Source organism: Panthera uncia, assembly GCF_023721935.1.
Source record: "Panthera uncia isolate 11264 chromosome B3 unlocalized genomic scaffold, Puncia_PCG_1.0 HiC_scaffold_1, whole genome shotgun sequence".
Lineage (NCBI taxonomy): Eukaryota > Metazoa > Chordata > Mammalia > Carnivora > Felidae > Panthera > Panthera uncia.
Window position 1 is genome coordinate 105,185,820 of NW_026057582.1, and position 12,791 is coordinate 105,198,610.

Consider the following 12,791-nt stretch of genomic DNA (forward strand, 5'->3'; position numbering starts at 1 on the left):
GACAGTGGGGAAGGAGGGCTTAGACCAGACCAGTGGCTGTGGGGATGGAAAGGGACACGACTCAGAAATACTGTAAAGGAAACGCGCCTTATCGTGTGCATGTGAGTGAGAGCAGCGGGGCCTTTTGTGTCTGTTTTGCATCTGTGCATTCCAGCCTTGCATTCAAGAATATTGAAGAGGAAGGAGGACCTTTTGTCTGGGTTTGTGCTCTGTTTCTCTCTCACTCTCTTTTTAAAAAAGAATAAGCTGCAATTTTTTTTTAATTTTTTTTTTAACGTTTATTTATTTTTTGAGACAGAGAGAGACAGAGCATGAACGGGGGAGGGGCAGAGAGAGGGAGACACAGAATCAGAAACAGGCTCCAGGCTCTGAGCCATCAGCCCAGAGCCCGACTCGGGGCTCGAACTCACGGACCGTGAGATCGTGACCTGAGCTGAAGTCGGACGCTTAACCGACTGAGCCACCCAGGCGCCCCTAAGCTGCATTTTTGAAGTGTGGAATTTGATGAGTTTTGAGATGTGTATACACCTGTGAAACTATCACCACAACCAAGGCAACGAACATATTCACCATCTCCACAAACATCCTCATACCTTTTAACCTGCCCCCCCCCACTCTTGTCTCGAGACTACTGATATGCTTTCTGTCACCCTAGGTCAGTTTGCATGTTGCGGAATGTTGTATAAATGGGATCATATGCTATTTATTTTTTTCCCTTTGGCTTCTTTCACTCGGCATGATTATTTTGAGATTCGGCCACTTGTGTGTATCCAACATTGCTCAGTACTATTCCTTTGTGTCGATGCACCAAAATTTACTTATCCGTTCACCTTCTGATGGAAATTCAGGCTATTGCTAGTTTCATGCTATTACAAATAAGTTTGCTATGAACACTCATATATAGGTTTTTGTATGGGTATATGCTTTCATGTCTTTGAAATACATAGTTAGGAGTGGATTGACTGGGTCACACAGTAAATGTTCCTCTGTTTTAAGCTTTGGCTCTATGTCTAAAAGTGTCACTTTTATCTTCTTTTTGCTCACCACAACCAGTTTAGAATTGTGGCATTTTTATTTCTCAGGGATGAAAGGATCTTTTTGCCCCCCAAATGACCGAAAACAAAAATGAGACTCTGGTGGTCTGCTAGTTTTTTTTTTTTTTCTCTCTTTTAAATGAGCATGACTCTTATCCACATGGGAGATTGCGTGGGCTTGATGGGGTCCCACACTGCCAAAGCCAATTCGCTCTTCTAGGAGGTGGTGGTAAACACACAGCTGCACACAGGGGCACAGGGTAAGAGTGTGGGGAAGGAAGGAGGATGGTAATTGGTACTCATCTAAAGAAATTACTGTAATGGTGAAATTTCAGAGGTCATAGCAGGTGTCATTTCTAGGCTGGATGTGGATGAGGATGAACAAGCTAACTTTGATCCAAAAAGCCAGCCAGTCCACAGGAGTTCTGGGAGGCTGTCAGGAAAGAGGCAAAAAGCCCCAGAAGGATAGTGATCCTGGGAAGACTGAGGAACTCATAGTATCCTGTCCCAGTCTTGTGACACTATCGCCCTTTTATCCTGACCTTCTGTTTCCTGTATTTTTCCATTTTTTTAAAAACTGAAATCCATTTCCTTATGGTTTTGTGTATTAAAATATACATAAAATTTACTATTTTAACCGTTTTAAGTTGATTGGTGGCATTCAGTACATTCATTATGTTTGCACAAACATCACCACCATCCACTTCCAGAACTTTTTCATCATCCCAAACAGAACCTCTGTACCCAACAAACAATAGCTTCAACCTTCTGTCTGTAAGAATGTACTCACTCTAGGTACCTCATAGAAGTGGAATCATACAATATTTGTCCATTTGTACCTGGCTTATTTCACTTAGCATAACGTGTTCCAGAGTCACCCATGTTGGAGCATGTAGCAGAATTTCCCTCCTTTTTAAGGCTACATAACATGACATTATTAATATATACCACCTTGTGTTTATCCATTCATCTGCTGATGGAACCTGTGTTATTTCCACCTTTTGGCTATTGTGAATAATGCTGCTATGAACGTTGGTATCTATCTGGTATCTGAACATGTATCTATCTGGTTGAGTCTGTGTCTTTGCTTTTTGGGGGGGTATATACCTAGAAGTTGATTTGCTGTACCATACAGTACTTGTATGTTTAACATTTTAGGGAAAAGTTTTCAATTAGCAATAATCGCGCCTCGGATAAACCTCATTGGCTATGACACTGCCACTGCGCAAAGCTTGTTTAACTTTTTAAAGAACCACCAAACTGCAACACAGCGGCTGCACCATTTTACATTCTCGTGAGCAATGTACAAGGTGCAATTTCTTCGCATCCTTGTCACACTTGTTTTGTTTTGTTAATAAAAGCTATCCTCAGGGGCGCCTGGGTGGCGCAGTTAAGCGTCCGACTTCAGCCAGGTCACGATCTCGCGGTCCGTGAGTTCGAGCCCCGCGTCAGGCTCTGGACTGATGGCTCGGAGCCTGGAGCCTGTTTCCGATTCTGTGTCTCCCTCTCTCTCTCTGCCCCTCCCCCGTTCATGCTCTGTCTCTCTCTGTCCCAAAAATAAATAAAAAACGTTGAAAAAAAAAATTTAAAAAAAAAGCTATCCTCATGAGTGTAAAGTGGTATCTCATATGGTTTTGATTTATATTTCTCTAATGAGTGATGATGTTGAGCATCCTTTCATGTGCTTACGGGCCATTTTGTATCTTCTTTGGAGATATGTCTATTCATGAAGTCCTTTGCCCATTTTTGAATTGGGTGGTGTTTTTCTTTGTTTTTGTTGTTGTTGTGTTAGTGTTGAGTTGTAATTGTTCTTTATAGATTCTGGATATGAATCACTTATCAGATATTTGATTTGTAAGTATTTTCTCCATTCTGTGCGGTATCTTTTCACCCTCTTGATAGTGTCCTTTTTAATTTTTGAAAGATGACTGTGGTATAAGATTTATGATCTATGAGTACTGAACCTAGAAGACTAAGAATATGTGAAAAGTATGGGGCGCCTGGGTGGCTCAGACAGTTGAGCGACTGACTTCTGCTCAGGTCATGATCTCACTGTTTGTGAGTTCGAGCCCTGCATCAGGCTCTGTGCTGACAGCTCAGAGCCCGGAGCCTGCTTTGGGTTCTGTGTCTCCCTCTCTCTCTGCCCCTCCCCCACTCATGCTCTGTCTCTCTCTGTCTCAGAAATAAATAAACATTAAAAAAAATTAAAAAAAAAAAGAATATGTGAAGAGCAAAGTGTTATAATAAAAGTCAGAAGGGAGCACCTGGGTGGCTCAGTCGGTTAAGCATCAGACTCTTGGCTTCAGTTCAGGTCATGATCTCATGGTTCTTGAGTTTGAGCCTTACATCAGGCTCTGCGCTGGGAGCATGGAGCCTGCTTGGGATCCTCTCTTAACTTTTCTCTGCCCCTCCCCTGCTTGCTCTCTCTCTCTCTCTCTCAAAATAAATAAACTTAAAAAAAAACTCAGAGGTTATTGTGATTCAGATTTCATAATCTGGAAAAAAATATCTATAGTTGAACTACATAGCATTTTGGCATAAATAATAAGTTATAATATACATTTATTTTAAACATGTATGTTTATGACTTAAATATATTTACACATACATTTATTTTACCATTTCTTTCTTTAAGAGTAGTTGGTGTTTTAGTGACTGTCATCAGATAATCAAGGTTGAGAGTTTCTTTTCTTGTGTATGATTTGTTACCTTACAATATACTCAATAGAAAACATAAAAAGCCCCCAAACCAAATCTCACCACGTCATAAGGTCTGTTTACTTTTTTCTCTCAAAAAATTCTTATTGTGAAATAAAGTCAGCATTACAAAAAGGAGCATGAAATTGATATGTAGAGTTTAACACATCGTTATGAAGTGAATGACACTATAAAAATCCTTTTGGATCAAGAAATACAACACTGTGTTTCCTTAACAAATAGCACCATGTATGGAAGTATTTTGTGTCAGGCTAGTGGATCCCTGGGCTCCACCCAGGGGATTTTGTGACTATTTTGTGGGATACTGAAGGATCCTGTGGGATCCTGAGGGATACTGTGGGATCTCAGTATTTTGTGAGATACTGGAGGGAAGTATGTGTGTTCTGGGCACTTTTCCTGAGACCTGGGGAGTATGCTCAGCCTTTCCAAAACAAGCAAGGATGGAGATGCGATGTTCATGGTATCCTGCCCTTTTCACACCATAGGCCCTGGCCGGGCCTCTAGCTAGTCTTTGCTATTAACTCATGGTTCTCAACCTTGGCACTAGTGATATGTTGGGCCAGATAATTCTCGGTTGTGGGGGAGCTGTCTGGTGTATTGCGGGATGTTTAGCAGCATTCCTGGTCTCCATTCCCTAGATGCCGGGTGGTGCACAGTTGTGCACTCCAGGCATGGTGCCAAGAGCGATACATACATCATTTTAATCTTCATGTTTGTCCTCATTTTGCAGATAAGGAACTGAGCTTCAGCAGGGTTAGGTGAATTATTAAAGGTGTTACAGCAAGTGAATGGCTGAGTGCAAGTTTAAACACAGACCTATCAGTCCCCACTCTGTTTTCAGTAACCATGTAAAGTTGCCTCCCAGGTGGTGGAGGATGGCATATATTCCAGATCTTGCTTCCTTCATTAAGACATTTCAAATCTGGGGGCACCTGGGTGGCCCAGTCGGTTGAGCATCCAACTTCAGCTCAGGTCATCATCTCCTGGCTCATGAGTTCAAGCCCCGCATCAGGCTCTATGCTGACAGCTTAGAGCCTGGAGGCTGCTTCAGATTCTGTGTCTCCCTCTTTTTCTGCCCGTCCTCTGCTCGCACCCTGTCTCTCTCTCCCTCTCTCTCTCAAAATAAATAAAAACATTAAATAAATTTAAAAATTGGGGGGGAAATGCAAGCTGATGCAGCCACTCTGGAAAACAGTATGGAGAAAAAAAAAAAGAGGTTAGAGTGGGAGAGAGCCAAAGCATAAAAGACTCTTAAAAACTGAGAACAAACTGAGGGTTGATGGGGGTGGGAGGGAGTGGAGGGTGGGTGATGGGTATTGAGGAGGGCACCTTTTGGGATGAGCACTGGGTGTTGTATGGAAACCAATTTGACAATAGATTTCATATATTGAAAAAAAAAAAGAAAACAGTATGGAGGTTCCTGAAAAAACTAAAAATAGAACTACCCTACGACCCAGCAATCACACTACTAGGTATTTATCCAAGGGATACAGGTGTGCTGTTTCGAAGGGACACGTGCACCCCCATGTTTATAGCAGCACTATCAACAATAGCCAAAGTATGGAAAGAGCCCAAATGTCCATCGATGGGTGAGTGGATAAAGATGTGGTGTATACACACACACACCACACACACCACACACACACACACACACACACACACACCACACACAATGGAGTATTACTCGGCAATCAAAAAGAATGAAATCTTGCCATTTGCAACTACATGGGTGGAACTGGAGGGTATTATGCTAAGAGAAATTAGAGAAAGACAAAAATCATATGACTTCATATGAGGACTTTAAGAGACAAAACAGATGAACATAAGGAAAGGGAAGCAAAAATAATATAAAAACAGGGAGGGGGACAAAACAGAAGAGACTCATAAATATGGAGAACAAACAGAGGGTTACTGGAAGCGTTGTGGGGGGGGGATGGGCTAAATGGGTAAGGGGCATTAAGGAATCTACTCCTGAAATCATTGTTGCACTATATGCTAATTTGGATGTAAATTTAAAAAAATTAATAAAAAAAATAAGAACAACAGTTGGGGCACATGGGTGGCTCAGTAAGTTAAACGTCTGCCTCTTGATTTCAACTCAGGTCATGATCTCACAGTCGTGAGATGGAGCCTCTGCTCAGCACAGAGCCTGCTTAGAATTCTCTCTCTCTCTCTCTCTCTCTCTGCCAAGTGCCACTTCCCCTTAAAATATATAAATATTAACAATCAAATAAGAAAAAAAATTTTTAGAGACATTTCATATCTATATTTCTAGGCTTTTTACTGGATATTTTCTTTTGGTTTTCCTACCAGCTGTTTAAATTGGACATTCCTTTTTTTTTTTTTTTTCAACGTTTTTTATTTATTTTTGGGACAGAGAGAGACAGAGCATGAACAGGGGAGGGGCAGAGAGAGAGGGAGACACAGAATCGGAAACAGGCTCCAGGCTCTGAGCCATCAGCCCAGAGCCTGACGCGGGGCTGGAACTCACAGACCGCGAGATCGTGACCTGGCTGAAGTCGGACGCTTAACCGACTGCGCCACCCAGGCGCCCCTAAATTGGACATTCCTAAAACTAAAGTCAACATTTTGCTTTTTTTCTGTTTTCCTTTTCCCTCACTTCCCTTCTCCTATTAATCATTCTTCCAAATCAATATTAAACCCCTGATCTTGGGGAGCCAGAGTGTCTCAGTCGTTTAAGTGTCTGACTTCAGCTCTGGCCATGAACTCACGGTTCGTGAGTTTTGCCCCATGTCAGGCTCTGTGCTGGATGGCTCGGAGCCTGGAGCCTGCTTCAGATTCTGTGTCTCCTTTCTCTGTTCCTCTCCTGCTTGCACTCTGAGTCTCTCTCTCTCTCTCAACAATAAATAAAGATTTAAAAAATATTTAACAAAACCTGATCTCTTTGACTCTTTTTTATATTTTCATAAGCAGAATCTCATATTTTTGTACATCTTGTCCAAACTCTATATTTCATTTCTAAAAAAAAATATTTTTAATGATTAGTAATGCAATCCTAGTCAATACCCCAATATGGGTATTTTTGGAACTTAAGAAGTTTACTCCAAGGTTCATCTGAAAAAGTCCCTAAATATAGCCAGCGTTTAGAAAGAAAAAAGCAGTGAGAAGGAATTTTTGTATTTGTTTTTATTTATCAAATACATGTGGTTCTTATTAGATGTCAGGCACTATTCTTTTTGTTTTAGAGAAAGAGGGAGAGGGAGGGTAGGGGAGGGGGCAGAGAGAGAGAGAGAATCTCAAGCAGGCTCCAAGCTCAGTGTGACACAGGGTCGGATCCCACGACCCTGAAATCATGACCTGAGCTGAAATTATGAGTCAGACACTCAACCAACTAAGCCAGTCGGGCAGTATTCTGAGCACTACACAAATATTTACTCATTTAGTACCACGTATGAGACAACGAAATAGACATAAAGCTATATAATAAAGCATAAAGCAGTGTGATATTGGCATAGGAATAGAAAACTTGACTTATTGGACTGTATCAGGTCAGGTCCTCTGGAATTAGAAGTGTAAGAGATTTGGGGCACCTGGGTGGCTCGGTGGGTTAAGGGTCTGACTCTTGGTTTCAGTTCAGGTCATGATCTCACAACTGGTGAGTTCCAGCTCCTCATCGGGCCCTGCGCTGACAGCGCGGAGATTCTTTCTCTCCCTCTCTCTGCCCCTCCCCTGCTTGCACTCTCTCTCTTTCAAAAATAAATAAACATTAAAAAAAAAAAAAAAAGGGGGCGCCTGGGTGGCTCAGTTGGTTAAGTGTCCGACTTCGGCTCAGGTCATGATCTCACGGTCCGTGGGTTCGAGCCCCGCGTCGGGCTCTGTGCTGACAGCTCAGAGCCTGGAGCCTGTTTCAGATTCTGTGTCTCCCTCTCTCTCTGACCCTCCCCCATTCATGCTCTGTCTCTCTCTGTCTCAAAAATAAATAAACGTTAAAAAAAAAAAAGATGTGTAAGAGATTCATTTGGGAGAAATGTCTGTGAAAGACACAAGGGAGAAGTAGGGCCTTCAAACCACAATTTAGGTCTAATACCCATGCAAGGAGAGAGGGAAGAAAGGAGGATTGGGTAGGAAGAGCCGCAGATTATAATACAATTCTAAGAAAATCTCAGCCAGGCCAATCTCGAGCTCCAAAGACTGCCTGTTAGAAGAGCCTCATTTTAGACAGAACTGTTCTAGCTCTAGTACCCCTGCCATGCTCAGTCATGGGGAACAGTCCAGAGGGAGCGTGGTTTCAGTGGAAACATCATAGTAGATCTTGGAGGTGTGGCAGCTAGAGACTGTCAGCCAACAACACTTCTCACACCAGGCTCTCTTGAAGGGACACGTGAGCAGTGTTCCTCTGTAGTTGCCAGAGGTATGGTGTGAAGATTCAAGAACAGACTCATGTGTATGTGGGAGCGTCATTTATAATAAACTAGGCATTTCGAATCAGTGGGAAAAGATGGACTGTTCGAATCAATGATGTGGAAACAATTGGCTATCCATTTGGAAAGAATTAATGTAGAGTCTTATGTCACATCATCCACAATATAAGTGAAAGCTGGATGGAGAAAAAAATTATAAAAATATTTGAAGGAAAGATTTTTTTAAAATAATCTTGGTGTGGAGAAGCCTTCTTATGCACCATGTAATACCCTGAGCCATAAAAGAGGTGTATGGAAAAAAAGCATCATTAATGAAATTAAAAGTCAGGTGATAGATTTGAAGAAAATATTTGTGCCATATGTAACATGCAAAGGATTAAAAGGTAAGTATATATAAAGAGATCCTCTACATCAATATGAAAAGATAACCCAACAAAAGGATATTGACAGGCAATTCACAGAAGAAAGATAAATGGCTAATATATATAGGAGAAAATATTTACACTAACTGGTTATCAGAGAAGTGAAAATTACTGAGCAAACCAGATGGGCAAAAATTAAAAGTCATGCTAGTATTTTTTTTTAAGTTTTTAATTTTTAAATTTTTTTTTATGTTCACTGATTTTTGAGAGAGAGGAGAGAGTGAGAGGGGGAGGAACAGAGAGGGAGACACAGAATCCAAAGCAGGCTCCAGGCTCTGAGCTATCAGCACAGAGCCCGATGTGGGACTCGAACTCACGAACTGTGAGACCATGACCTGAGCCGAAGTCAGATGCTTAACCAACTGAGCCACCCACTCACCCCAAAGTTTTTTATTTTTTTAAAAATTTATTTTGAGAGAGAGAGCAAGCAGGGGAGGGGCAGAGAGAGAATCCAAAGCAGGCTACGCACTGCCAGCACAGAGTTTGATGTGGGGCTCAAACTCACAAACTGTGAGATCACAACCTGTGCCGAAATCAAGAGTCAGACGCTTAAGTGACTGAGCCACCCAGGCACCCTGTTAGTATATTTTTATACTAGTGTATAAAATATTGCAAAGTAGCTGGGAAAATAAATATTTGACTTCCTAGTCTCTAGGGAAGTAGGCAAGGAAGAAATGGTTTAGGAATAGTTTTTTTTTTTTTTTAATATTTATTTATTTTTGAGACAGGGAGAGACAGAGCATGAACAGGGGAGGGTCAGAGAGAGGGAGACACAGAATCTGGAACAGGCTCCAGGCTCTGAGCTGTCAGCACAGAGCCCAACGCAGGGCTCAAACTTACAGACTGTGAGATCATGACCTGAGCCGAAGTCGGCCGCTTAACCTACTGAGCCACCCAGGCGCCCCTAGGAATGGGTTTTAATTTAGTGAACCTTCAATATCTGCTATATCCACTGGTAAGAGAATAGGAATGGTTGTACCAACTATGGTATATCCTTGCTAAGTAAAAACTATATAGCACATGAGTTAAATCTATATGGACTGGAAAAGAAAGAAAGAAAGAAAGAAAGAAAGAAAGAAGTTTTCAAGATGGAAAACAGTACACGTAACCTAATTTTATATATACTAAAAAAAAAAAAAATGTAGCAGTTATCTCTGGGGTTGGAGGAATTATTGAAGTGGAGGAGGCCCTAAAAGGTTTGCTCCATATTTCTGGGGGGTGCCTGGCTGGCTCAGTTGGCAGAGCATGTGACTCTTGATCTTGGGGTTGTACGTTTGAGCCCCATGTCGGGTGTAGAGATTATTTAAAAATAGAATCCTTAAAAAAAAGATTTACTTTATATTTCCGTATTATTTAAGTCATTTACATTAAATTCTTATATTTCTTGAGCGATTAAAACAGACACATCAAGCAATTACTACCCCTCCTGCAAAAAACAAAACAAAACAAAACAAAACATGAACATAAAACCCTCTCTTCTTTGTCCATGGGATCCATTCACTGTTTTTTCCATAACAGCCTTTGGTTTTTCTTTCTTCTCTATTCTAATAGATGTACTCCATTTCTATTAGTTTGTGTCGGGTTAATTGCAATAACCTTCTGATACACCTCTTTTTTTTAAATTTTTAATGTTTATTATTTATTAGAGAGAGAGAGAGGAAGCAAGCAGGGGAGGGTTAGAGAGAGAGGGAGACACAGAATCCAAAACAGGCTCCAGGCTCCAAGCTATCAGCACAGAGCCTGATGCGGGGCTCAGGGCTCGAAATCACGACCCGCGAGATCATGACCTGAGCGAAGTCGGAGGCTTAACTGACTGAGACACCCAGGCGCCCCCTCACACCTCTTTCTTTACCCCAATCCTGCAGTCCACAGACACCTTACTTTTCCTAAGACCAGGTTGACTTCAATAATCCCTCTGTCCACAAATCTTTTATGAATTCCCCCAAAGAGTTCAGAGGGATGCTAACAGGTGTTCCATGGAAAAAGAGGTCTGTGGTCTTGGTGAATCTGGGAAATTCTGTGTTTAACACAGTGAAAAAAAGCTTTCTTCAGAGTGAAATACCTAGACTTTAAAATGCCACTGTGCTAAGGGAACTTCTAAAGTGGAGGAGGCTGTGTAATTCTTCTCAATTTATTTGGCCATGCAATCCTTCTTCTAAGTAACACTATTGACCTTCTCAGGACTACACTTTGAGAAACAATAGCTTAAGCGGAAAAGTTCATAATTATTCTTCTGGCATTAATGGCCTTGCTCAACATGCTTTTTAGCATCTGATTTCCTCCACTGTTCAAAATGAGTTTCCTTCCTTGCTTTTTTTCTTCAGGGGGTCAATGCTAGTTCCTCCAGGGAATCCTTCCTAATTATCTCAGTCTCTCTGAACTGTGGCACTTATCACCACAACTCTCATTAATGACATCTTCACAACTGCCTAGTTATTGATATCCCCCTTTTCTTGGGCCCCTTTTGTTTACTCATCTGAGTAGAGCTAGGACTGTGTCTTATAATCTGTGGTACCTGTAATATTTAGCTGCTTGAGAATATGGTGCGTTTCCCCCAATGTGGATAATACTTACCTTTGCACAAGGCAGTATCTAGACCTTAGATAAACCTTCTATTGCTTATACTATCACAGAAAGCACTAAAAATGACACTGGATAAGTTTCTTATTGCTGCTGTAACAAATTACCACAAACTTGATGACTTCAAACAACACAAATTTATTATAGTTCTGTGGGTCAGAATTCTGCATGGTGGTCTCACTGGGCTAAATTGAGATGTTTGCAAGGCTGTATTCCATCTGGGGGCCATGGGGAAGAATCCATTTCCTTCCCTTTTCCATCTTCTAGAAGCCTGTAAATTTCTGGGCTCCTGGTCCCCTTCTTCCATCCTCAAAGCCACAAGGGCTGATTGAGCTCTTCTCACACCACATCACTTTTCCACTTGTAAGGATCCCTGTTACAAATTGGGCTCACCTGGAAAATGTAGGCTCTCTTCCTATTTTGAAGTCAGTTGAAATTTGCAATTTTAATTCCATCTATAATCTTAATTCCCCTTTGCCATGTAATTTAACCTATTCACAGTTTCCAGGAATTGGGAAGTGGACATCTTCAGGGAGCCATTATTCTGCTCACCACAGGTATCCTTGCCCCAAAGTCTAAATTGAAGGTTTGCATATAGGTGGTAGGGGGTATGGCAGCAAACGGGAAAAACGTTTGGTAATAACAAAGCTCTTACCAAATACAGGGGGGCCCTGCTGCACGATCTTTGGGAAGTCACTTAAGTCTTAGTATCCACATTTCTGCTAAAATGAAAATTGCCACTCTGGTCTCTGCTTGTTTAATGAAATAATTATGTAAACGGGTTTAGCTTAGAGGATGACAAATACGGCTCAAGAAGTTCTTGATGAATCTTGATGAGGAGGGTGGGCGAAGTTCTCTAAATGACATCTGGAGATAGTTTGAGATTTCCAGAGAAAAGGAGGGAAAAGCGCCTGTCCTTGAATGAAGTTGGAGGTTGAAATTCTAGCAAAAGGAATCGAGTTGCATTGAAGCTTTGGAAGTAAGCTTTGAGGCAGAAAAGCCCAAGTTAAAAAGAAGGCGAAGTGAACAGTCTCCTTAGGAGACACGCAGGTGACAGTGACTACAGAAACGAAGGGGGGAAATTTGTGAACTCCCGTAGGCAAAGATTATGTTTAGAGAAATTCTTTCCCTACTTAGTTCAATAGTTCAAGGCCATATATACCGCAATTATAAAACAACCAGTTGGTGAATAGGTAAATGAAGTAAAAACGTGGTCAGGAAAAAAACAGCACAGCGCAGGTTCCACCGAGATTTGAACTCGGATCGCTGGATTCAGAGTCCAGAGTGCTAACCATTACACCATGGAACCACCACAGTAGAAGGGCCGCCTTGGGCTCTCTAATTCTTACACAACCCCGCCCCCATCTACAAACCTACCACGAACAAGCGGGGCTAAAGCTCTTCCCAACACCCCGCTTCCCCGCATAGCGGCGCGAGGAACGAGGGAGAGGCCATTAAAAGGGTGGCAAGCTGCCGCTAGGAGCTAGGAGTCCAGAGCTCAGTTTCCCCTCTAAGCGTCTCGGAGGGGGCAGAATTTGAAGACGGACGCAAAGCTCCCGCAAACCGCCCTTCCTGGGCACAGGGGCGGAGCGCCACCTCCCGGAAGTACTTCCCCTTAGGGGCTGGGGCCTGCCGGAAGTGGCGTAGCGGCAGGG

The 12,791-nt window shown here is 42.1% G+C and overlaps 1 non-coding gene and 1 pseudogene across 1 annotated transcript; both read right to left on the reverse strand.

The window, feature by feature from the left end:
• Window positions 1–2,138: 2,138 nt before the first annotated feature.
• Window positions 2,139–2,267, reverse strand: LOC125910667 (uncharacterized; annotated as a pseudogene).
• Window positions 2,268–12,373: 10,106 nt separating this feature from the next.
• TRNAQ-CUG (transfer RNA glutamine (anticodon CUG)) lies at window positions 12,374–12,445 on the reverse strand. The gene has a single exon. It is a non-coding gene; the product is annotated as a tRNA-Gln (tRNA).
• Between the last annotated feature and the right edge of the window lie 346 nt (window positions 12,446–12,791).